Raw genomic sequence first — 23,914 nt, 5'->3', positions numbered from 1 at the left:
AAATATTAACATCCATCTTTTCCAGAATCATGATGGTCAAAACAAATGAGACTCTTCTCCTAATTTTGGTTGAAAATACCAGAATTTTTACTTCAAAAACTCTCTAACAGATTCTTATAAAATCTTAACATTTGCCTAAAAGTCTTTAAGTATTTTCACATAACTAGGCAGTATAACAAAAAAAGAGCACAGGCTTAGGCTGGATGCAGTGGCTGACACCTGTAATCCTAACATTTTGGGAGGCCAGGGCAGATCGACTGAGTCCAGCAGTTTGAGACCTGTCTGGGAAATGTGGCGAAACCCTGTCTCTATAAAATACATTAAAATGTGGCCCATACCTGTAGTCCCAGCTACTTCAGGGGATGAGGCAGAAGGATGGCTTGAGTCTTAGAGACAGAGGCTGCAGTGAGCCAAGATCACGCCACTCACTCCACTCTGGGTGATAGAGTGGGACCCTTTCTCAAAAAAAAATTTATTTTTAAAGCACAGGCTCAAGAACTCAACCCACCTAGGCAAGTTATTTAACCTAATTTTCCCTCAATTGTATCATCAGTAAAACTGGGATAATTTTACCTACCTCTAGGAATATTCCTAGACTATTACATGAGTTAATACATGTATTATAATAAATCACAGGGTAATGCCTGGCATAGTTAACTAAGTCTCAATACCAACCTAACGTAAATGAATGACACCAATAATCACCAGCTGTGTAGTCTTTGTATACCACAAGTCTGCTCTGTAAGGTAAGTGGCCTAAATTCAATGGCCTAAATACAGACCTACCTAGTGATACTACTCTACATTCCTATTATTTTACCTGAATTGCACCTACCTAATTCAGTTTGCAAAAGAAAGGTTAAGTATTATACCTCTTATATATAAAAAAGTGAACTATAAATAAGTTAAATGACTTACCCAAAGAAACGGTAATGTGAAGGCAGAGCCAAGATGAGGATTTGGTATTGAGACTCCTTAAAACTTTGTCCTCTCCAAAATTTTTAGCCCTCCATCAATTCCTTCCCTCCTAACAAAGATACGGGTATAATGCACCCCCAAAAACCTCCAATTTAATAATTTAAAAATTTCATTAAGCTATATATTTGATTTGTGCACTCTTCTGTATGTTCTGTATCATAATAGAAAGGTTAAGTGGCTTATTACTTAATACACTAGTATTCACTTGTATTCACATATGAATACATACACTTGTATTCACATATGAAGAGAAGTAGTGGAAAAGTTATAGCAAAAGCTAAAAGGCAACAAACTCAGCAGATTCTGTTCTTTAAAATTTTGTGAGAGGCAAAAGTTTTTAACTGAGGTATATAATACATGTACAAAGAAGTGCACACTTCCTATGTCTACTACTCAATGATTCTCAAAAACTGAACACAACCATGAAATCATGACCCAGATCAAGACAGAGAACATTACCAGCACACCTACAATCTCCCTTGTCCTCACCACCAAAGATAACCATTATTCTGATTCCATTCCCATCTGTTAGTTTTGTCTGTTTTTTAAGCTTTACAGAAATGGAGTGCTTGCTTCGGCAGCAAATATACCAAAATTGGAACAACACAGAGAACATTAGCATGGTCCCTGCACAAGGATGACATGCAAATTGGTGAGGCTTTCCATCTTTTTTATTATTACAGTAGTCTGTATTATTTCATATCCAAAAAAATGATCAATATGAAGAATGGGATGAACTAATCAATACTGTGATTGAAGACAATAGCATTATTTGCCTGGGAAACTAAAGACAAAGCAACTGGAAAACTACTAAAACGGTTAAAGGAGTCAATTTGCTACTTATGGAATAAACATATATTGTATTCACAGTAACATATATTATGGAATTAAAATCACATTTCCGGCTGGGCACAGTGGCTCACATCTATAACCCCAGCACTCTGGGAGGCCAAGGTGGGAGGATCACTGGAGCTCAGGAGTTCAAGACCAGTGTGGGCAACATAGTGAAACCTCCAAAGAATAGGACTAACTCCACGTATAGCACCTACATGTGGACAAGCAGGAGTGTTTCCTGATTAAATAACCTAAGTGTCACCTCCATGAATGCATGTATACAACTTTGTTGAAGGCTCCTCATCTCAACCCCACTGGAGGTAAATGCTGTAAATGTAAGTAATTCAAGAAAGTTTCATCCAAATTAACTCATGTAAAACAAAAACAAAACAAGAAAAATCTGCCACATCAAGGTAATGTTATAAAATGTGTAACTACTGTCTTTATCTGTGTCTCACTTACAAAGTAGATCTGAACTATGGATTGCTACTACTTACTTTGATTAAAAAAACACCGATGTGAGATGTTTTTCTAAATTTTCTTTACCCAAAGGTTCACCGCAGCCATAAAAAGGAACAAAATCATATCCTTTGCGGCAACGTGATGCAGCTGGAGATCATCATCCTAAGCTAAACATTGGGTAAACATGGACATAAACATGGGAACAATAGATACAGGGAACTAACAGAGAGGAGAGGATGGGAAGGAGTGAAAGCTCAAAACTACCTACTGGGGGCTGGGTACAGTGGCTCACGCCTATAATCCCAGCACTTTGGGAGGCCGAGGTGGGTGGATTGCTTGAGTCCAGGAGTTCGAGACCAGCCTGGGTAACAGGGCGAAACCCAGTCTCTACAAAAAAATACAAAAAACAGTAGGGTGTGGTGGCCCACCACTGTAGTCCCAGCTACCCAGGAGGCTGAGCTGGGAGGATTGGCTGAGCCCAAGAGGTCAAAACTGCAGTGACCAGTGATTGCAAAATTGCACTCCAGCCTGGGGAACAGAGACCTACCTTGTGTCAAAAAACTTAAACAAAACTACGTACTGGGTGCTATGCTTACTACCTGGGTGATGGGATCAATTATACCCCAAACCTCATGCAATATACCCATGTAACAAACCTGCACACTATTATTATTGGGAGAAACAGAGCTAATTTAGAACAATATATGTAGCTTGACCCAATTTGAGGAAAAATTTTACATTTGTATATTTGTTGAAAAGAACTATCAATAAAGAACTAAAATTGCGTACTATTCATTCATATGACTGAATACTACACAGCTATTAAAATTAATGAAGTAAGGCAGGTGCAGTGGCTCACACTTGTAATCCCTGCTACTCGGGAGGCTGAGGCTCAAGAATCACTTGAACCTGGAAGACAGAGGTTGCAGTGAGCCAAGATTGTGCCACTGCTCTACAACCTGGGTGACAGAGTAAGACTCTGTTTGAAAATAATAGTAATAATACTACTAATAATACACATATATCAGCATAAATAAATGTAACTTTCCAATTATAGAATGTATGTACCAAAATATCACATAAATTTGAAATACAATAGTAGTACATGTTAAATACATATAGATATTTGTAGGAAGAATATAAGTGCATGAGCTAAATAGATAAATAACTTCTGCATAAGAAAATAGGATCTAAGAGGATTACAAAAGGGACTCCAACCGCATGCATATTTTATTTTTAAAAACAAATATTGGCCAGGCACAGTGGCTCACCCCTGTAATCCCAGCACTTTAGGGGGCCAAGATGGGCAGATCACTAGAGGTCGGTTGGAGACCAGCCTGGACAACATAGTGAAACCCCGTCTCTATTAAAAATACAAAAATTAGCCAGGAGTAGTGACAAGCTCCTATAATCCCAGCTACTCAAAAGGCCAAGGCACAAGAATTGCTTGAACCTGGGAGGTGGCGGTTGCAGTGAGCAGGGATTTTACCACTGTACACCAGCCTGGGCAACAGAATGAGACCCCATCTCAAAAATAATAAATAAAAACATATATAAATACACCTTTGAAGCAAATCTGACAAGGTGTCAGCATCTATGAAATCTACTGAATGGGCCGGGCGCGGTGGCTCACGCCTGTAATACCAACACTTTGGGAGGCCAAGGTGGGCAGATCACGAAGTGAAGAGATAAGAGACCACCCTGGCCAACATGGTGAAACTCCATCTCTACCAAAAATAAAAAATTAGCTGGGTGCGGTGGCGTGTGCCTGTAGTCCCAGCTACTCAGGAGGCTGAGACAGGAGAATCACTTGAACCCAGGAGGCAGAGGTTACAGTGAGCTGAGATTGTACCACTGCACTCCAGCCTGAGCAACAGAGCGAGACTCCATCTCAAAAAAAAAAAAAAAAAAAAAAAAAAAAAGAAAAGAAAGGAAAGGAAAAAAGAAAAAAAATCTACTGAATTAGTACATGGTGTTTGTTAAATTACTCTCCATATTTTTCTAAATTTTTGAAATATTTAAACTTTAAAAAAGTCGAGATTTTGGAATTCAGAGACAGGCTTTGTAGATTCAATATAGGATGTGTGTGTGTGTGTGTGTGTGTGTGTGTGTGTGTGCATGAGACAAGCCTCTTATTCTGTACTATAAAATTTCTAACTAAAAAAAAATTATATTAGGTTGGTGCAAATGTAGTTGCAGTTTTCGTATTGTTGAAATTTACCATTTGATACTGGATACATTCTTAAATAAATGTGGTTATTTATGCATCATTTTAATGCACATTTCTCACCTTTTTTGCTAATAATGTATTATTTGCTGTTTATTCTTTTAGACAATGGAAATTATATTATTAAAAAAAGCAAATTCAAGTGATTTTCTTGAGTTCAAAATGGGTCGCAAAGCAGTGTAGACAACTTGCAAAATCAACTACACATTTGGCCCAGGAACTGTGCAGTGGTGGTTCAAGAAATGTTGCAAAGGAGACGAGAGCCTTGAAGATGAGGAGTGTAGTGGCCTTACAACTACACGAGAAATTGCCGAAGAACTCAATGTCAACCATTCTATGCTTGTTTGGCAATTGAAGCAAGCTGGAAAGGTGCAAAAGCTTTTTCTTTTTTTTTGAGATGGAGTCTCACTCTATCACCTAGGTTGGAATGCAGTGGCACCTTCTGGGCTCACTGCAACCTCTACTTCCTGGGTTCAAGTGATTCTAGTGCCTCAGCCTCCCTAGTTGATGGGATTACAGGCACCCACCACCACACCTGACTAATTTTTGTATTTTTAGTAGAGTTGGGATTTCACCATGTTGGACAGGCTGGTTGTGAACTCCTGGCCTCAAGTGATCTGCCCGCCTCAGCCTCCGAAAGTACTGGGATTACAGGCGTGAGCCACCAAGCCCTGCCAAAAGGTGAAAATGCTTGATAAGTGGGTGGCCCATGAGCTGACCAAAAATTTTAAAAATCGTCATTTTGAAGTGTTGTCTTATTCTACATAACGACGATGAACCATTTCTTAGTTGGATTGTGACGTTTGACAAAAAGTGTATTTTATACAACAAAAGTGATGACCAGCTCAGTGGTTGGACTGAGAAGACGCTCCAAAGCACTTCCTGAAGCCAAACTTTCATCAAAAAGAGGTCAGGGTCACTGTTTGGTGGTCTGCTCCCGGTCTGATCCACTATAGCTACTGAATCCCAGTAAAACCAATACATCTGAGAAGTATGCTCAGCAAATCTACGAGATGCACCGAAAACTGCAAGGCCTGCAGCTGGCACTGGTCCACAGAAAGGGTCCAGTTCTTCTCCACGACAACACCCGACAACACGTTGCACAACCAATATTTCAAAAGTTGAATGAATTGGGCTACAAAGTTTTGCCTCATCCACCATATTGAACTGACCTCTCACCAACTGACTGCCACTTTTCCAAGCATCTAGAAAATTTTTTTGCAGGGAAAATACTTCCACAACCATCAGGATGCAGAAAATGCTTTCCAAGAGTTCATCGAATCCCGAAGCATGGATTTTTACACTACAGGAATAAACAAACATTTCTCATTGGCAAAAAATGTGTTGATTGTAATGGTTCCTATTTTGATAAAGATGTGTTTGGGCCTAGTTACAATAATTTAAAATTCGCAATCCAAAACCATGATAAATTTTGCACCAACCTAACAGTACCTACATTTATTACCTCAACTGCTCTTCAACTTTCTTTTTTTGAGACAGAGTATCCCTCTGTCACCCAGGCTGAAGTGCAGTGGCACAATCTCGGCTCACTGCAACCTCCACCTCTAGGGATCAAGTGATTCTCCTGCCTCAGCCTCCTGAGTAGCTGGGATTACAGACGTCCACCACCACGCCTGGCTAATTTGTGTATTTTTAGTAGAGACGGGGTTTTGCCGTGTTGGCCACACTGGTCTCAAACTCCTGATCTCATCTGTCCACCTTGGCCTCCCAGAGTGCTGGGATTATAGACATGAGCCACCGCATCCAGCCTAATCTTATTCTTTAAAAGAATAAAGTAAGGGCAGACAATAACGAATGTCTTAACCCAGAAATCTCACCTTTTTGAATGATGTTCTCCATTCACAGAAGCATTTAAAACACTACAAGTGTGCAGTAAACAGCAAAAGCCAACAAGCTCTAATCACTTAAACTCTAGAGAATATGTGACACGGCTCTTCCTAAAATATCACCAGATGGGTATATAAACGTAGAACGGCTTAACTCCCAGCTGCATATTAACACCAAATCTCCAATAAGCCTATACTGTGTTAATAAAAAGCATTTGCCTAAATCTCTTCCAATTCATATTAGATGTATTAATATAAACCATATCCTATCTGAGTTGCTACAACTCCATTTGATATTTAAAACACACCACAACACACACGCACAGAAACACACACACACGGATACAGAACTTGGGAGTTCAGGCTGAGTTCTGCATTTACAGAGTTCATAGAAACGGATTTTTCTTAAGGTGTCTTTCATAATTCTCAATCAGCTTATTAAAAAGAGAAAAACTAGATGGCTCAGTCCTCTTGTGTTTGTGATCAAATCCCACAATGTCTTTAGTCATAGCGGAGTTCACAATGATAAAGTTCAAATCAGCTTACCTGCCCCATTCCTCCCATACTACTTCCTACAGCTGCCACTCCTCTTAAGAACTGGAGCCAGTTAACCACCCACTTTCTCAATGGTGACTGTGACTAAAACCTTCACAAGACATCCAATGAAAAATAAAGACTTTAAAATAGCAGGTTTTGGCTGAGCGTGGTGGCTCAGACCTGTAATCCCAGCACTTTGGAAGGCCATGGGTGGATCACCTGAGGTCAGGAGTTCAAGATCAGCCTGGCCAACATGGCGAAATCCCATCTCTACTAAAAAACACAAAAATTAGCTGGCTGTGGCCAGCTTGTGCCTGTAGTCTCAGCCGCTTGGGAGGTGGAGACATGAGAATCACTTGAACCTGGCAGGCAGAGGTTATAGTGAGCTGAGATCGCACCATTTCACTCCAGCCTGGGTGACAGAGTGACACTCTGTCTTAAAAAAAATAGCAATTTTTCCTACTTATAAAAGTAATACATGCTCATTGTAGAAAAATGGGAAACTATAGAAGAATAAGAAGCAAAAAAGCCACATTATCCCACCAAGACAGAAATTAATCACTACTAATATTTCCATTCGTGGCAATTCAGGGTCTCTTCTGTATATAAAAGTGTCTTAGTTCATTTACCAAACAGGATTTTAAGCACTGCAGAACAAGGCGGAAGTAGCACACTAGTTCTTTGGAAGACTGATTTTCTTCAGTGTAAAGAAGTTACACTTACTGCTGAGTAAGTCAACCATATATATAGGAAACTGGAGAGAATGACAAAGGTGAGGGAAATCATGCCTGCTTTTTTTTTCATTCACTCACAGCAAACCATGGAGTCCATGTTCTGGGAACCATTATGTACACAAAGACCAACTAATGAGTATGTTTCCTTTATAAATAGCAGCCTACTAAATAAACACATACATACATATATAGAAATATACAGTCTTGCCACAGGAGTTACACACACAGTGAAAGGAATGACATTAAGAGTATTTTTTTTATTATTATACTTTAAGTTTTAGGGTACATGTGCATAACGTGCAGGTTAGTTACATATGTAACCTGTTGGTGTGCTGCACCCATTAACTCATCATTTAACATTAGGTATATCTCCTAATGCTGTCCCTCCCCCCTCCCCCCACCCCACAACAGGCCCTGGTGTGTGATGTTCCCCTTCCTGTGTCCATGTGTTTTCACTGTTCAATTCCCACCTATGAGTGAGAACATGCGGTGTTTGTTTTTTTTGTCCTTGTGATAGTTTGCTGAGAATGATGGTTTCCAGCTTCATCCATGTCCATACAAAGGACATGAACTCATCATTTTTTATGGCTGCATAGTATTCCATGGTGTATATGTGCCACATTTTCTTAATCCAGTCTATCATTTTTGGATATTTGGCTTGGTTCCCAGTCTTTGCTATTGTGAATAGTGCCGCAATAAAGACATGTGTGCATGTGTATACATGATTTATAGCAGCATGATTTATAATCCTTTGGGTATATATCCAGTAATGGGATTGCTGGGTCAAATAAATGGGATCTAATTAAACTGAAGAGCTTCTGCATAGCAAAAGAAACTACCATCAGAGTGAACAGGCAACCTACAGAATGGGAGAAAATTTTTCCAATCTACTCATCTGACAAAGGGCTAATATCCAGAATCTACAATGAACTCCAACAAATTTACAAGAAAAAGACAAACAACCCCATCAAAAAGTGGGCAAAGGATATGAACAGACACTTCTCAAAAGAAGACATTTATGCAGCCAAAAGACACATGAAAAAATGCTCGTCATCACTGGCCATCAGAGAAATGCAAATCAAAACCACTATGAGATACCATCTCACACCAGTTAGAACGGCGATCATTAAAAAGTCAGGAAACAACAGGTGCTGGAGAGGATGTGGAGAAATAGGAACACTTTTACACTGTTGGTGGGACTGTAAACTAGTTCAACCATTGTGGAAGTCAGTGTGGCGATTCCTCAGGGATCTAGAACAAGAGTATTGTTTTTTGTCACCATGAAAGTATCTTAAGAGACAGTAAAGGGATATGTGAAAGGTTGATCTAAAATTCATGACCTCTTCCACAAAAATAGTTTTTGTGCACAGAAGATGAAGGAACAATCTAACTACGGAAAACGTAACCGTTGATTTTACAATGCTATAACTTATTTACATGTGTAAATAAATATGCAGGAGTTTAAACAGTCCACAAATATTGATAGCTTACTCTGTACCAGGCAATGTATTAACTGCTAGGGAGTAAGGGAGAGAAGAGCCACCAGTCGCTATTTCTGCAGAACTTTCAATCTATCTCTTGAAGTATGATGTCAAACACTAGGCATGTGGCCTCAAGCAAGTCACAACAGTCCTGATTAAATGATGATCTCAAATCCTTGTGATGATCTAAGAAGATATATGTGAAAGTAGCTTATAAATCATGTTACCTAATGTAAAAAGAGATATGTAGCCATTTGTGTCAAAGCACTGTTTATAGCAATCATTTTCAATATAAATTATTTTATTTATTTATTTATTTATTTATTTATTTATTTATTGAGATGGAGACTCGCTCTGTCACCCAGGCTGGAGTGCAGTGGCATGATCTCGGCTCACTGCAACCTCTGCCTCTGGGGTTCAGGCCATTCTCCTGCCTCAGCCTCCCACGTAGCTGGGACTACAGGCACCCGCCACCACGACTGGCTAATTTTTTGTATTTTTAGTAGAGATGGAGTTTCAACTGTGTTAGCTAGGATGGTCTCGATCTCCTGACCTTGTGATCTGCCCACCTTGGCCTCCCAAAGTGCTGGGATTGCAGGGGTGAGCCACCACGCCTGGCCTCTCATTTCTTTTAACTGGCAAAAAAATAATCACTCAAGTTGCTTAATATAATCTCTTTTGACAGTCTCTAAGATTTTAATATTATCTTTCTCTGCCAATGACCCATATGAAATAACTGAAATTAGTTTCCCCATGATGGGGGAGAAAAGATTTGTTTTTTTCTAATACAAAAAGCTTTATTTCCTGATTTCATAATTTATAGGGGTTGGGGGCAGGCAGCCACAGATCAAAAGCAACTTATTCAAACTCAAGAAAAAAATTATCTTTTAATCTAAGAATCACCATGGAAAGTTTGTTATAGGCTCAGGCTAGTCCATATAGTGACAGGTTAATTGTGGTACTTTGAAAGCAAAGGAGAGCAAGTAGCAATTATTCTTCCCTTCACTCAGTCTGTAATACCTAACCTCTTAAAAAACAGGGAGATATGTATTATAGCCAAATTGCTTTCCAAAAAACATAATTTTTAAAAATACGCTCTACACAATATCAACTGTTTGTATCTAAAAGAAATAGACTATTTACATTGCTTCTTATCCTACTATTTATCCTTTTCAAAGTCAGCCACCTCAATAATGCAAAAAAGTATCAAACTGATGCTTTAAATTTATTTTTGCCCTCACTGCAGATATGACTCTCAAGAGCATGGGAGTGTGTTTTTTTTTTTTTTTTTTGAGATGGAGTCTCGCTCTGTCACAGAGGTTGCAGTGCAGTGGTACAATCTCGGCTCACTGCAACCTCCACCTCCTGGGTTCAAGAGATTATCCTGCCTCAGCCTCCCAAGTAGCTGGAATTACAGGCACGTGCCACCACACCCAGCTAGTTTTTTGCAGTTTTGTAGAGATGGGGTTTCACCATGTTATCCAGGCTGGTCTCGATCTCCTGACCTCATGATCCACCCGCCTCGGCCTCCTGAAGTGCTGGGATTACAGGCATGAGCCACTGCGCCCGGCCTAGCATGGGACATTTTAAAGGCATTCATAATCCAACTAAACTGGACCACCTGCAAAACTAGTGAAATGCCCAAAAACAAACATCTATAAATGCTCAATATTAAACCTCAAGGGTCTAAAGCGGTAGTATCCAAAGCAAGTATAACATACCTCCAGGAGATTGGGCACGGTGGCTCACACCTGGAATCCCAGCACTTTGGGAGGCCAAGGCAGGCGGATCACTTGAGCCCAGGAGTTCAAGACCAGCCTGGCCAACATGGTGAAACCCCATCTCTACCAAAGAATACAAAAACTAACCAGGCATGGTGGCACACACCTGTAATCCCAACTGCTCGAGTGGCTGAGGCACAAGAATCACTTGAACTCAGGAGGCGGAGGTTGCAGTGAGCCAAGATCACACCACTGCACACCAGTCTGGGTAACAGAGCAAGACTCTTGTCTCAAATATATATATAAAATATATTATTATATATACATATATATTATACATATACACACACACATACATATACACATGTGCACACACACACATATACACATGTGCACACACACACACACCTCCAGGAGTACTCGAGAAGCCCCAGGGTAAAAAAGGAAAATATCTGAACTTTATTTTTAATTATCATCCTTGTTAATTTTTTGTTTGTATTTTAAAGTCCACAATAATCAGTTACTATATGTCTATTATTTGTTAATTAAATAAGGATTAAGAACTGATGCTCAATATTTTTTTTCTCTTTTTTCAAAGCAACAACATGAAGTTGTATCAATTTTTTTTTCTGACTTCATTCTTCCCATCCCATCAGTTTTTTGTTTCTTTTTAAAGAGACAGGGTCTCATTATGTTGCCCAGGCTGGAGTACAGTGGCTGTATTCATAAGCACAATCACACTGAACTTTAGCCTTGAACTCCTGACCTCGAATATCCTCCTGCCTCAGCCAACTACGTGGCTGGGACCACAGGACCATGTGCCACACCTGCTTAATGCTCAAAAGTTTTTGGTGATGGGGTAAGCAACCAAAGTTTGAAGACCACTGGTCTACACTACTGATTGTCACTGAACTTTCTTTTTTATCAGCTCCTTCCCAAGAGTTAAGCTATGGAAGTAAGTCCTGATGCTGAAAAAGAAACAGAAGAAAAACTGTTTCAAACTATTTTGAACTCCCAACAAGCTAAAGATGACAAATCACTAGCAAGAATATATGGAATTGAATACTAATATGCTGTTGATGGGAATTTCAAATAGACATCCTATCTAAAGGGCATCTTGAGTATATCCAAATTTAAAACACACATATCCTTTGACCTAATAAGCCTTTTTAAAATTTTTATTTATTTATTTTTTTGAGAATGAGTCTCACTCTCTTGCCCAGGCTGGAGTGCAGTAGCTTAATCTCAGCTCACTGCAGCCTCCGCCTCCTGGGTTCAAGTGATTCTCTGTGCGTCAGCCTTCCAAGTAGCTGGAATTATAGACCCTTGCCACCACACCCGACTAATTTTTGTATTTTTAGTAGAGATGGGGTTTCACCATTTTGGCCAGGCTGGTCTTGAACTGCTGACCTCAGGTGATCCACCCGCCCGCCTTGGCCCCCCTAAGTGCTGGGATTACAGGCATGAGCCACCATGCCTGGCTAATAAACCCGCTTTTAAGAATTTATCCTGGGCCAGGTGCGGTGGCTCAGGCCTGTAATTCTGGCACTTTGGGAGGCCAAGATGGGTGGATCACTAGGTCAGGAGATCGAGACCAGCCTGGCCAACATGGTAAAACCCCATCTCTGCTGAAAATGCAAAAAATTAGCCGGGCATGGCAGCGCACGGCTGTACTCCCAGCTACTCAGGAGGCTGAGGCAGGAGAATCACTTGAATCTGGGAGGCAGAGGCTGCAGTGAGCCAAGATCACACCACTGCACTCCAGCCTGGGCGACAGAGTGAGACTCTGTCTCAAAAAAAGAAAAAAATTATCCTAAGGAAATAATAGGACAATTCAATGCCCAAACGAGTTCATCACAGTACTACTTTAAGAGAAAAACTGGCAATATCCATTAACAACACAGAACTGCTATAAACTATGATGCATCCATACTATAGAACACTAAATCCTCATTTACTCATTAAGGGAATATCAATTTTACATGGAAAGTTGTTCTTAAGTATTTCAATAGGTATGTATAAGAAAAAAAATGAAAACACCAAACATCACATCCAGATGGGATTACAGGTCATCTCTACATTTTTAAAAAAAGAAAAACATTAAAACTGTTCTGGGCCAGGTGCATTGGCTCACGCCTGTAATCCTAGCACTTTAGGAGGCCAAGGCAGGTGGATCACCTGAGGTCAGGAGTTAGAAATCAGCCTGGCCAACATGGTGAAACCCTGTCCCTACTAAAAATACAAAAATTAGCCGGGTGTGATGGCGGGTACCTGTAAATCCCAGCTACTCAGGAGGCTGAGGCAGCAGAATTGCTGGAACCCAGGAGGCAGAGGTTGCAGTGAGCTGAGATCACGCCACTGCACTACAGCCTGGGCGACACAGTGAGACTCCATCTAAAAAAATTTCTGTAGCTTTCATAATCAGAAATAATTTCATTTTGAAATTTAAAATGAGATTAAGTTAAAACTCCAAATTATTGTCCTGTATCACTTCCAAAACTCCTTGTAAACACTCTGTCTTCCCATGTCATTTGTGGATCAGTCTAAATACTTAATCTAATATTTGGTTTATCTCATGGAAAAATGATAGGCATATAATAAATAACAATCCCATTTCAAGTTAACCATCTTGTCTTTATACCAATTCTTGCCAGTTATGCCATGATTTATCAATATACTTATAACTTCCTTATATTTTGCCAGATTATAAATCTATGAATAATTCTGAAAATTATTCAGAAATTTCTATCTCTCTTCTGCAACTAAGTTACAAAAGTATTAACTACTTCGGCAGGCTGAGGCAGGGAGAATCACTTGAACCTGGGAGGCAGAGGTTGCAGTGAGGCGAGATCATGCCATTGCACTCCAGCCTGGGTGATAGAGCAAGACTCTGTATCAAAAAAAAAAAAAAAATATATATATATATATATATATATATATAAACTACTAAAGAAATTAGATTAGACCCTAGATAAGTGAAATCAGAAAAGCTTGCTACTATCTGTCATAACAGAATCATTCTGAATATCTATAGTTATCAGATCAAGACAACACCTGTGTGGTTAACAAGTGCTCCACACTCCATCTTAAGGGAAAAGAAGATTATTATAGCATAAGTTTATGTGCTTTGTTCATTAAATCAACAATTTAGAACAAAGCTATGAGGCATTTCACCGCTAACAGAGCAGCTTTAAGGTAACCCATCTTCACAATTTTCTCTGTTTTCATTTGTTTCATGCCTTACTATTTTATAGACGGTCATTCTATCCACATTGCGCAAGTACTATGTCCCTAAACAACTACGACAAAGTTTTATCACAACCCAAAAGAAAAAATAACCTTTTAGGACAGGTGCAGTGGCTCATGTCTATAATCCTAGCACTTTGGGAGACCAAGGCAGTAGGACTACTCAAGCCCAGGAGTTCAAGACCAGCCTGGGCAATGTAGCAAAACCTTGTCTCTACAAAAAATGAAAATAAGAATTTTTAAAAAGAAAACATACATTTTACACGGCAACCAAGTATACATACATAAACATATCTTTTAAAAAGAAACAAAAGTTTCCCAAATCAATATTTACTTTTACTTTACGCAATGTATTGATATATTCTTTTTTAAAATGTTTTTTAAAATAAGTACATTGATTTCATTACCCTATGACACTGCCACCTGCTACTTAAAAACGTAGCCTTAAAACTTTATTTTATTTTATTTTTGAGATAGAGTTTTGCTCTTGCTGCCCAGGCTGCAGTGTAATGGCGGGAACTTGGCTCACCGCAACCTCCGCCTCCTGGGTTCAAGTGACTTTCCTGCCTCAGCCTCCTGAGTAGCTGGGATTACAGGCATGAGCCACAACACCCGGTTAATTTTTTGTATTTTTAGTAGAGATGGCGTTTCTCCATGTTGGTCAGGCTAGTCTCGAACTCCCAACCACATGTGATCTGCCTGTCTCGGCTTCCCAAAGTGCTGGGATTACAGCCGTGAGCCACCATTCCCGGCTCATTTTTATTTTTGTATTTTATTTTATTTTCACACAAGGTCTCACTCTGTTGCCCAGGCTGGAGTGCAGTGGCTCACAGCCACCAGGTGAGTTGGACCCACAAGTCACCCTTGCTAAGAGGCAGAGTCCAGAGCAGAACCTGGGTAGATGCCAAAGGCAGCATTCCCTACTCCACACATGGGTTTCTCTCAAGTAAATCACCAGCCAGGTGAGGTGCATACAGCATCTAGGGAGATGGGACGCTGTGTTGTCCCCTCCTTCAGCCAGGAGGCCCCACACTGAGCGCCACTGCCTCCACTGTCCGATGCTACAGGAGAGACGTTTCCTGCTGGCTGAGGAAGTAGAAACTGCAGATCACTTTTCATCTTATTGGAAATCACTCTTTGACACTTTTGCCTCATCTTCACTCAGTACACACTGACTCTACCAGCAATAGTGTAAAAAGAAACACAGCTTAAAGAAATAGGAACGGCCGGGCGCGGTGGCTCACGCTTGTAATCCCAGCACTTTAGGAGGCCGAGGCGGGCGGATCACGAGGTCAGGAGATCGAGACTACGGTGAAACCCGGTCTCTACTAAAAATACAAAAAATTAGCCGGGCGTGGTGGCGGGTGCCTGTAGTCCCAGCTACTCGGGGGGCTGAGGCAGGAAAATGGCGTGAACCCGGGAGGCGGAGCTTGCAGTGAGCCGAGATCGCGCCACTGCACTCCAGCCTGGGTGACAGAGCAAGACTCCGTCTCAAAAAAAAAAAAAAAAAAAAAAAAAAAAAAAAAGGAACTCTTTATTCCTGGGACTTAAAAGCTTGACTTTCTCCAGTAAGTCAATTACCAGTGCCCATGGCAGGAACAGCTCTGATGCCAAGTCCTGGATGGAGAAGGATGCCCCCTAATTCCAGGATGGAGAAGGATGACCCCTAATTCTGGGATGGGGAAGGATGCCCCCCAGTCCTGGGTGGAGAAGGATGCCCCCTAGTTACTGGATGGAGAATGATGTCCCCTGAGTCCTGGATGGAGAAGGATGCCCCCAATTCCTGAGTGGAGAAGGATGCCCCCAATTCCTGAGTGGAGAAGGATGCCCCCCAAGTCCTGGATGGAGAAGGATGCCTCTGAAGTCCAGATGAAGAAGAATTTCCCCCACTCCTGAATGGAATAGGATCCCCTTCAAGTCCTGGGTGGATAAGACACCTCCCAAATCCTGGGTGGAGAAGGACATCCTTCAGGTCCTGAATGGAGAAAGGATGCTCCCTAGGTCCTGGATGGAGAAGGAAGTTCCCCAAGTCCTGCTTGGAGAAGATGGCTCTGGGGACCGCATGGGGAAGGATGCCCCTTTTGCAGCCTCCCCATCCATACTAATCCTGACCTGTTAATGTAGAACAAAGAGATTTGGAGGAAGAAACATGGGACTAAACTTTAATCAGAATGTTTTCCTTTTAATCAACATTTTATAAATTCTAATTTTTATTTGATAAAAATAAGTGAAATGTATGACATAAACACAGTGTAACAACCGATTAGAACTATTTTTCCAATTTGAGTCCTGGCTACTGGCTCTATTAGTCATTCTACTTTTCTGTATTTGTAAAGCTTCTCAAAATTAAAGATAAAAGAGTTTAGTGCTAGTAACAGGTATAAATAGCCATTGAATAAAATGTGACTCTTTAAAAATTAGTTTATTCTATGGGCTTCTTTTGAAAGGTTACGGTGTACTAAAATTACCAGTGGATCTTTATTACAAGCTCAGTGGTAAAAACAGACAATGTGGAAATATTCTAATTTGTTAGAAATTAGTGTTGAGTGAGTATTAATCAAAACTTTAAAACCAAAATACACGGACATAAGAATAAATTATTCGACTTAATTATCCACTGACTTTAAATTCTAATTGCTAAATTTACTTTTTGCCCATTTCACCTCCTTCAAATCTCCAAGTAACTCTTCATTTTTTCCTCCTGTCAATATTTTATTCTCCCTTATTTTTTTTTCTATTTCCTGATTTTTTGAACAACTCCAAGGGAGTTGTGTTTTGCTTGTGTTGAATGATGTCATTACACCAACCCGTTAGGCAACTAGACCGTCACCCAAGGTGAGCACTAGGAGACTTCAGACCACGGAGCCTCTCCTGATTTTTGACTCAGGCTACCTGGCAACTGTGTTTAAATTATGAGTTGTTTAATTTTTTAGATCCCCTATAGATAAAGAAGGATTTTAATAACCATCAATTTAAAATGCACTGGGACACTTCATGACTGACATTTCTTGCAGTTTCTGTGCTGTGGCCTCATGAGTAACTGTCTGTAAGGAACATCATGTTCCTCATTCTGCCCTTGCTCCTTGGGCTCCAAAGGGAAAAACCAGAAATTCTGTGGATATAAAACCTGGAAGCATTCATTCTTTAAAGAAAAAGGTGGTAAAGCAGAGATGATGAAAGGATGGTATTGAATACATGCAAATGGATCAAATATGAATGATCATGTTCTCATGTTCAACTCAATTTTTAAAAGTGGATATATGAGCAGTGCGAGCATTTAGTCAGGCCATGGTGGGCCTGTGGGCTAGAACAAGAGGCCACACTCAAGGTCAGATGGCATTCACGACGCGGGGCCTCTGCTCCTTTATCAGTCCCCTTCTTCAGTGACCCAGAGCACCCTCCTATCACAGCCTGTAGGGGAGAGGAAGGTTTTAGGGCACTTTGAATCACAGTGGAGTGTGTGTCTGCATGCTCTCCTCACATGCCACAAATCTGCATCGCTTTACAATATTTCAATAGATTATGAGTAACGAAGATCGCTGCAGAACCAGTAAAAGCTGCCCTCACAGACAATGCACTAAATTGGGTTTTACAAAGTATTGTGAGAGATCTCGGGAGAGGGAGAGCAACCTGCTCATAGATTTTGCCAAAATCAACATTTAAACACCTCTGTTAGGCAGAAGAGCAGCGCTACTGGAATTAGCAGCTCTTTCCTGCTGGACAGACCCTACAGAGAAGAAGCCATGACCTAAAAGCAGTTTAAAAGCTTGAAAAAATAGAAGCTAAGGATTCAGCGAATATTGAAATTTGGAAAAGGAGAGAAGACTTTATTTCTTGTAGAGGGTTACAGCCTGCAAGGTGGCCACCCCACAGGCTGGGAAGAACAGCCTCCTGCTGAGACCAGAGATGGGCACTTCCAGGAGGAGGGGTTGGGGCAGGAGCTTTGGGGTGAAAGGGTTGGCTAAAGATACATGTTCATCAGGTGACAGGCATAACAACATGAAACCAGCTGTAGGTAACACAGAATGATTCTGATATTGATGTTCAATTCCACACACTAACAGACATGAGAACCTCATTCACTGCACGTGGAGAAGGCACTGTATCTGCTCCGCGCTGGTCCAGATGACTTATGTTTATCATTGCCTGGGTCTGCATTTTCTCTTCTCTAGATTTTGCTTATCCTGCAAAGCTTGTGCTGGAACATCATTTCTAGGATTGAGTTTCAGCTGAGCCTCAGAGGTTTCATTGCAGCCACGGTGGATATGGCTTGGTTCCCTGCAGTACTCTCTGGAAAGTACCTTCCTCCATTTGAAATCCCTGACGTGGTACCTCCTACAGCCTGCACCGCTCTGGCCTCTGCCATGGATCTCATGGCCTCTGCTGCTAAAACTAGAGAGGAGGTTCATCCCCTGCCTCTTTGTAGAGAAGAGCCACCTGCTGACTGTGCTGAAAAGGGACTGACCACAGAGCAGGCTCACAAGTGTCCTGAGAGCTGGGCAGAGCATGGGGACAGGGAATTCTGAACAGACTCTCTTCAGAAATCGAGTCTCAAGGGGCCTTGGGGAACTTGGTCAGCAGATGGCAAGACTTCATCTGTCAGTGGGCGGGTCAGCTCAGCGGGACTCCTGTCTTTGGAACTGAGACTCAAGTCTCTACTCTGTACCAAGACAGAGATGGAGGCCAGGAAACAAGACACACAACCATTTTCCATCATCGAGGGGCAAGGCAGGGCTTGGAATGAGGCAGAACTGGGCTCCGTCAACGCCACATGTCAGGAGGAACCCCTTTTGTGTTTCAATCCCTCCTGCTCATTTGTGGGAGGCATTAGAGAGGCCTGACATAGTTTTTTTTTTCTCCATGGCCTGAGGACGTGATAGGATTTCATTCCCCGCCCCACCTTGTGGTTGGATGGAATCATGCGCCCAATTCTGGTCAAGACCAAGAAACTGAGCTATCATTTTTGTTTGTGTGGGACCAGGAAAATGGCTCTAATTTGGCTTTGTGTTTGTGCATGTGCGTGAGAACGGACAGGTAAATGTGTGTAATGGAGAGTGGGTAGGTGACTGTGTACATGTGTGAGAGTGTGTATGTGAGTTATTGTGTGAATGTGAAGAAATGTGTGATAGTGGTGTTTGAACTTGGGAGTATGAGTGTGTATGTGGAATATAACTGCGTGTGGATGTGTAAATATGAATGCGTATGTGTGTTAATGTGTGTAAGTGTGTGAATAAGCCATGTGAGTGTGGTGTGTGAGCTTGGGCCTATGAGTGTGTGTGTGCGTCTGTGTGAGCATGACAGAGTGTGTGAGTTTGGGGTGGGTGCAGGCCACAGCCAGTCCCTCCTGGGGTACTACATCTTTCCAACCCAAGCACCTCAAGTCGTTCTCCTTCCTCACTCCATCCTGAGCTTCCCAGCCAACTGCCTGTCATCCAAACTCCCACAGGGAAACAGAGTCCCTGGGACCAGGGGCTCTGAGCATGACACAGTGCCAAGCCTCCTCCCTGGCCACCTCCTGAGAACCTGGGTGTGGCACAAAACAGTCAAATACGTTCCTCTTCTGTCATCACTAACTAGCGCTCCACAACTTCCCAGATTGCCCTGTTAGCTCTTCACCATAATTAGCTATTTTCTGATATCATACTAACATTCCTTAATTATTCCCTCAGAAACAAAGCAAATCCGTGGGATGCAGAGGGTACGCAGATGACTTCTGCTCGGGAGAGAAGCCCAAACACTCGTCCTAGGCAGAGCCCAGAGACCTAGAATGTGGCCGCCAGTGGGCACCCGGCTGAGGGACAAGCAGGTGGGCCTCAGTGGTGGCCGCCAGGTCCCTGGATGCCGGGGGCCACCGGCCTTGCCTCTCCTCTACCTCGGAAGCACAGGAGGCTTTGGGGATCTGGTGGTCCTCTGGCCCTAAACGTGGACCTGGTGTGACAAAGGGAAGTTTGCCATCTCCATCCTCCTCAAGCTGCCTGTGCACCCCAGTAGCACCCACCCTCTCTGTGCTCCCGTCTGCACCCCATGTCCTGGGGTCCTTCTTTGTGCTGCACCCAATGACAGGAACCAGTGTCCCGACTGTGACTTGCTTCCCCCCTCAGGGACACACAAGCACCTTCACATCGAGGCTACTTTTCACCCCTTCTGCCTCCTGCAGGGACGCTGGATGCAGAGGCAGGACAGAGGGGCCGGTCTCAGGTGTGGCTTCTCTCACACCTGGCGCAGGTGGCCACTCCCCGTCCCCCCCACTCCCCCGCCACCTCAGGGGAACCAAGAGATCATCGCTACATAGGACACGCCACAAACCGCCAAAAGACCCATTTGGTGAAAAGAAGTAAAACAACCACAAGGCTATTTTTGGCCTGAGGTGGTCTCATGGCTGAAGCAGACTGCTGGTCTCTTGCCTGGGCTACTCAATAACCAGGCGTGTCCTTCCATGTGCATTTTCCTTCGGGTTGAGCAAAAACACTTTGTCATCCTCCCGCTCCAATAGAGCAGAAGGGAACGAAAGTCAATTACACGGCCTTACAGAGCTGCTCCGGGGGCCGCGGGAAACTTATCAGCATCCTAGAAAAGACAAAACCAGTGGGTTGCATGTGGCCTCTGACACCTGCCATTCTGACTGCAGAGAGTGGCCTCCCCCACCTTTCACCTTCCCATCAGTAGTAAGCGAAGTGACCCCTACGCCTGGACAAAGCGCTCGAAAGCCCAGGCCCGCGGGTCAGCTGCAGCCGCTCGGCCTGACAGGGGTCAGGGAGGCGGGCCAGCCCCACAGCCAAGTCACAGCTCCAGGGCCTGGTCGCACCTGAGCAGCGCGGCCTCGGGCTGCTGCTGACTCTGCAGGATCCGCGCCTGACCCTCCAGCCTGCGCAGCGGGCACTCGGCCGGGAAGCAGCTCTCCAGCAGGCGGCTCAGCACCACGTTCCCGCGCCGCGCCTGTGGCCGCGAGGGCCCCAGCTCCACGCAGCGCTCGCAGACCGTGAGCCCGCAGGGCAGTGTCACCGGCTTGTGCAGCAGCCTCGGGCAGCCGAGCAAGTAGCCGGGCGCGCCGGGCGCCAGGGCCGGCCCTCCCTAGCCTTGAGTTCGCCGCCCGGCTTCCCCGTGAACAGTGGCCGTCCGCGCAGGCCGGGACACACCAGGCCGCCCGCCAGCTCCCCCAGCTCCTCCTGCCGCAGCGCCTCAAGACTCCCGGCGACACGGAACGCGCCCAGGGCCACAGGGAGGCGGCCGGCGTGAGCCAGCGCGTCCCCCAGCCTCAGGCACCGGCCGCGGTCGGGCTGCGCCAGCCAGGCCAGCGTGGAGCGGAAGAGCCCGGCTGCTTTCTGCTACTCGCTCGCGCCGAAGGCCTCGTCGCCCTCCTCCAAGCGCTGGGCTATCGGCTTCCCGCAGCAGCAGCCGGGACACTGGGGCGGCGGGGCCGGCTCAGTGGTGATCCCCGCGGGGCTGCGACCCTGCGGGCCTGGAGCGAAGGCGCGGAGCAGGGGGATGAGCTGCTGCTGGGAACTGGCCGGCGGGAGCGCGGCCACAGCCTTCGCCTGCAGAACAAAAAAATCGGTTTTAAAAATCTTTTTTAACATTCGCAGAACGATTTTTAAAATCTTTAACATCTGTGAAGAATTACATTGGAAATTTGTTTGTATTGGACCTATAGATTGATTTGAGTATGATGGTCATTTTAACAGTATTAACACTTCTAATTCATAAAAATGGGATAACCTTCTCTTTATTTCTATTTTTCAATTGATTTTTATCAATGTTTTATAGTTTTCATTTTAGACATCTTTGGCTTAGTTTATTGCCAGGTATTTTTTTATAGCTATTTTCAATGGGGATTCCTTTTTCAGATAGTATGCTGTTGGGTATAGAAATGCAACTGATTTTTCTATGCTGATTTTGTATTCTAAAACTTTACTGTATTCATTTACTATTTCTGTTTTTGAGCATTTAGGGTTTTTTATACATAAAAGCGTGTCATCTGCAAACAGGGACAATTTGACTTTCTTTTTGTTTTTCAATTTGGATGTCTTTTCTTTCTCTTTTCTAATTGCTCTAGCTAGGACTTCCAGTACTATGTTGAAGAGAAGTTATTAAAGTGAACGTCTTGTTCTAGACCTTAGAGACACAGTTTTCAATTTTTCCTTATTCAGTATCATGTTGGCTGTGGGTTATCATATATGGCCTTTATTTTATTGAGTTATATTCTTTTTATAACTAATTTGTTAAGAGATCTTATGTTTAAAAAAACATTGAATTTTGTCAAATGCTTTTCTGTATCTATTTAAATGATTATATGATTTTTATCTTCCCTTATCGAATGTGGTGTATCACATTTATTGATTTATATATCATAAGCCCTCCTTGCCTCCTTGGAACAAATACAAGCTGATTATGGTGAATCATCTTTTTAATGTGCTTTCAAATTATGATTGCTAGCATTGCTAGTTTTGAATTTTTGCATTTATGTTCATCACTGATATTGGCCTGTAGTTTAGTTTTTCACTGTTCTTGTTGCATTTTGGAATAAGGTAATTCTGTCTTTATAGAATTAGGAAGAGTTTCCTCCTTTTCATTTTTTGGAACAGTTTGTAAATAATTAGTATAAGGTCTTTAAATGTTTTGAAGAATTCAGAGTATAAGCATTGGATCCTCAATTTTTATTTTCTTCTCCTTCCCTCCCTTCCTTCTTTCCTTCCTCCCTCCCTCCCTCCCTCTCTCTCTCTCTCTCCTTCCTTCCTTCCTTCCTTCTCAAATATTTTTGGTTTACAGACAGGGTCTTTCTCTGTCACTCAGGCTGGAGTACAGTGGTGCAATCATAGCTCACTGCAGCTTCAAATTCCTGGTCTTAAGTGATCCTCCTGCCCCAGCCTCCCTTGTTGTTAGGACTACAAGTGCACACCACTACACCTGGATAATTTTTATTTTTATTTTTGTAAAGACTGGGTCTCACTCTGTTCCCCAGGCTAATCTGGAACTTCTGGCTTCAAGTAATCCTCCTGCTTTGGCCTCTAAACTGTGAGTTTACATGTGTGAGATACTGTGCCAGGCCCTCCAGATTTTCTTGTATTGAGAGATAGTGCTTCAATCAGTATTTGTTATTGGTCTGTTTGCATTTTGTATTTCTTAATTCTTCAATTTTGATAGGTTATATGTGTTCAGAAACGTATTTATTTCTTCTAGGTTTTCTAATTTATTGGCATATAATTTTGGTACTTTCTCATGATTCTTTGTATTTCCGTAGTAACCATTTTAATGTCTTTTTCATCTGATTTTATTTATGTGAATCTTTTTTTCTTAATCTGACTAAAGATATATCAATTGTGTTTATCTTTTCAAAAAATAACTTTTTATTTCATTGATCTTTCATATTTTTGTCTCCATCTTGTTTATTTGTGCTCTGGTCTTCATTATCTATATTCTTTTACCAATTTGGGGCTTAGTTTGTTCACATTTCTATAATTCCTTGAAATACATTCTTAAATTGTTAGAGTTTTCTTTTTTCATATAGAAATTTATTTATACAAACTTCCCTCTGAGGACTTTTTTGCTGTATTTCATAAGTTTTTCTATGTTCTGATTTCATTTTCATTTGTCTTAAGAATTTTTAAAATGAAACAATTTATTTTTTAACCCATTGTTTGTTTAGGGACACATTTAATTTGTACGTATTTGCACAATTTCTGAAGTTCTTGTTGTTTATTTTCGTTTTATTCTATATTGTCAGAAAAGATGTGATATAATTTTGATTTTTTTCAATTTGCTAAGGCTCATTTTGTGCCTAATATATGATCCATCATGGAAAATGTTCCATGCACAGTAGACAAGACTGTGAATTATGCAATTGTTGGATG

The 23,914-nt window shown here is 42.2% G+C and overlaps 1 non-coding gene across 1 annotated transcript; it reads left to right on the top strand.

Moving 5' to 3' along the window:
• Positions 1 to 1,546: 1,546 nt before the first annotated feature.
• On the top strand, positions 1,547 to 1,649 carry LOC115833083. The gene has a single exon (XR_004028534.1). It is a non-coding gene; the product is annotated as a U6 spliceosomal RNA (small nuclear RNA).
• Positions 1,650 to 23,914: the final 22,265 nt, after the last annotated feature.

Source organism: Nomascus leucogenys, chromosome 24, assembly GCF_006542625.1.
Source record: "Nomascus leucogenys isolate Asia chromosome 24, Asia_NLE_v1, whole genome shotgun sequence".
Classification (NCBI taxonomy): Eukaryota; Metazoa; Chordata; class Mammalia; order Primates; family Hylobatidae; genus Nomascus; species Nomascus leucogenys.
Note: the sequence above shows the minus strand (reverse complement) of the source record. Positions and strands in the feature narration are given on the sequence as shown.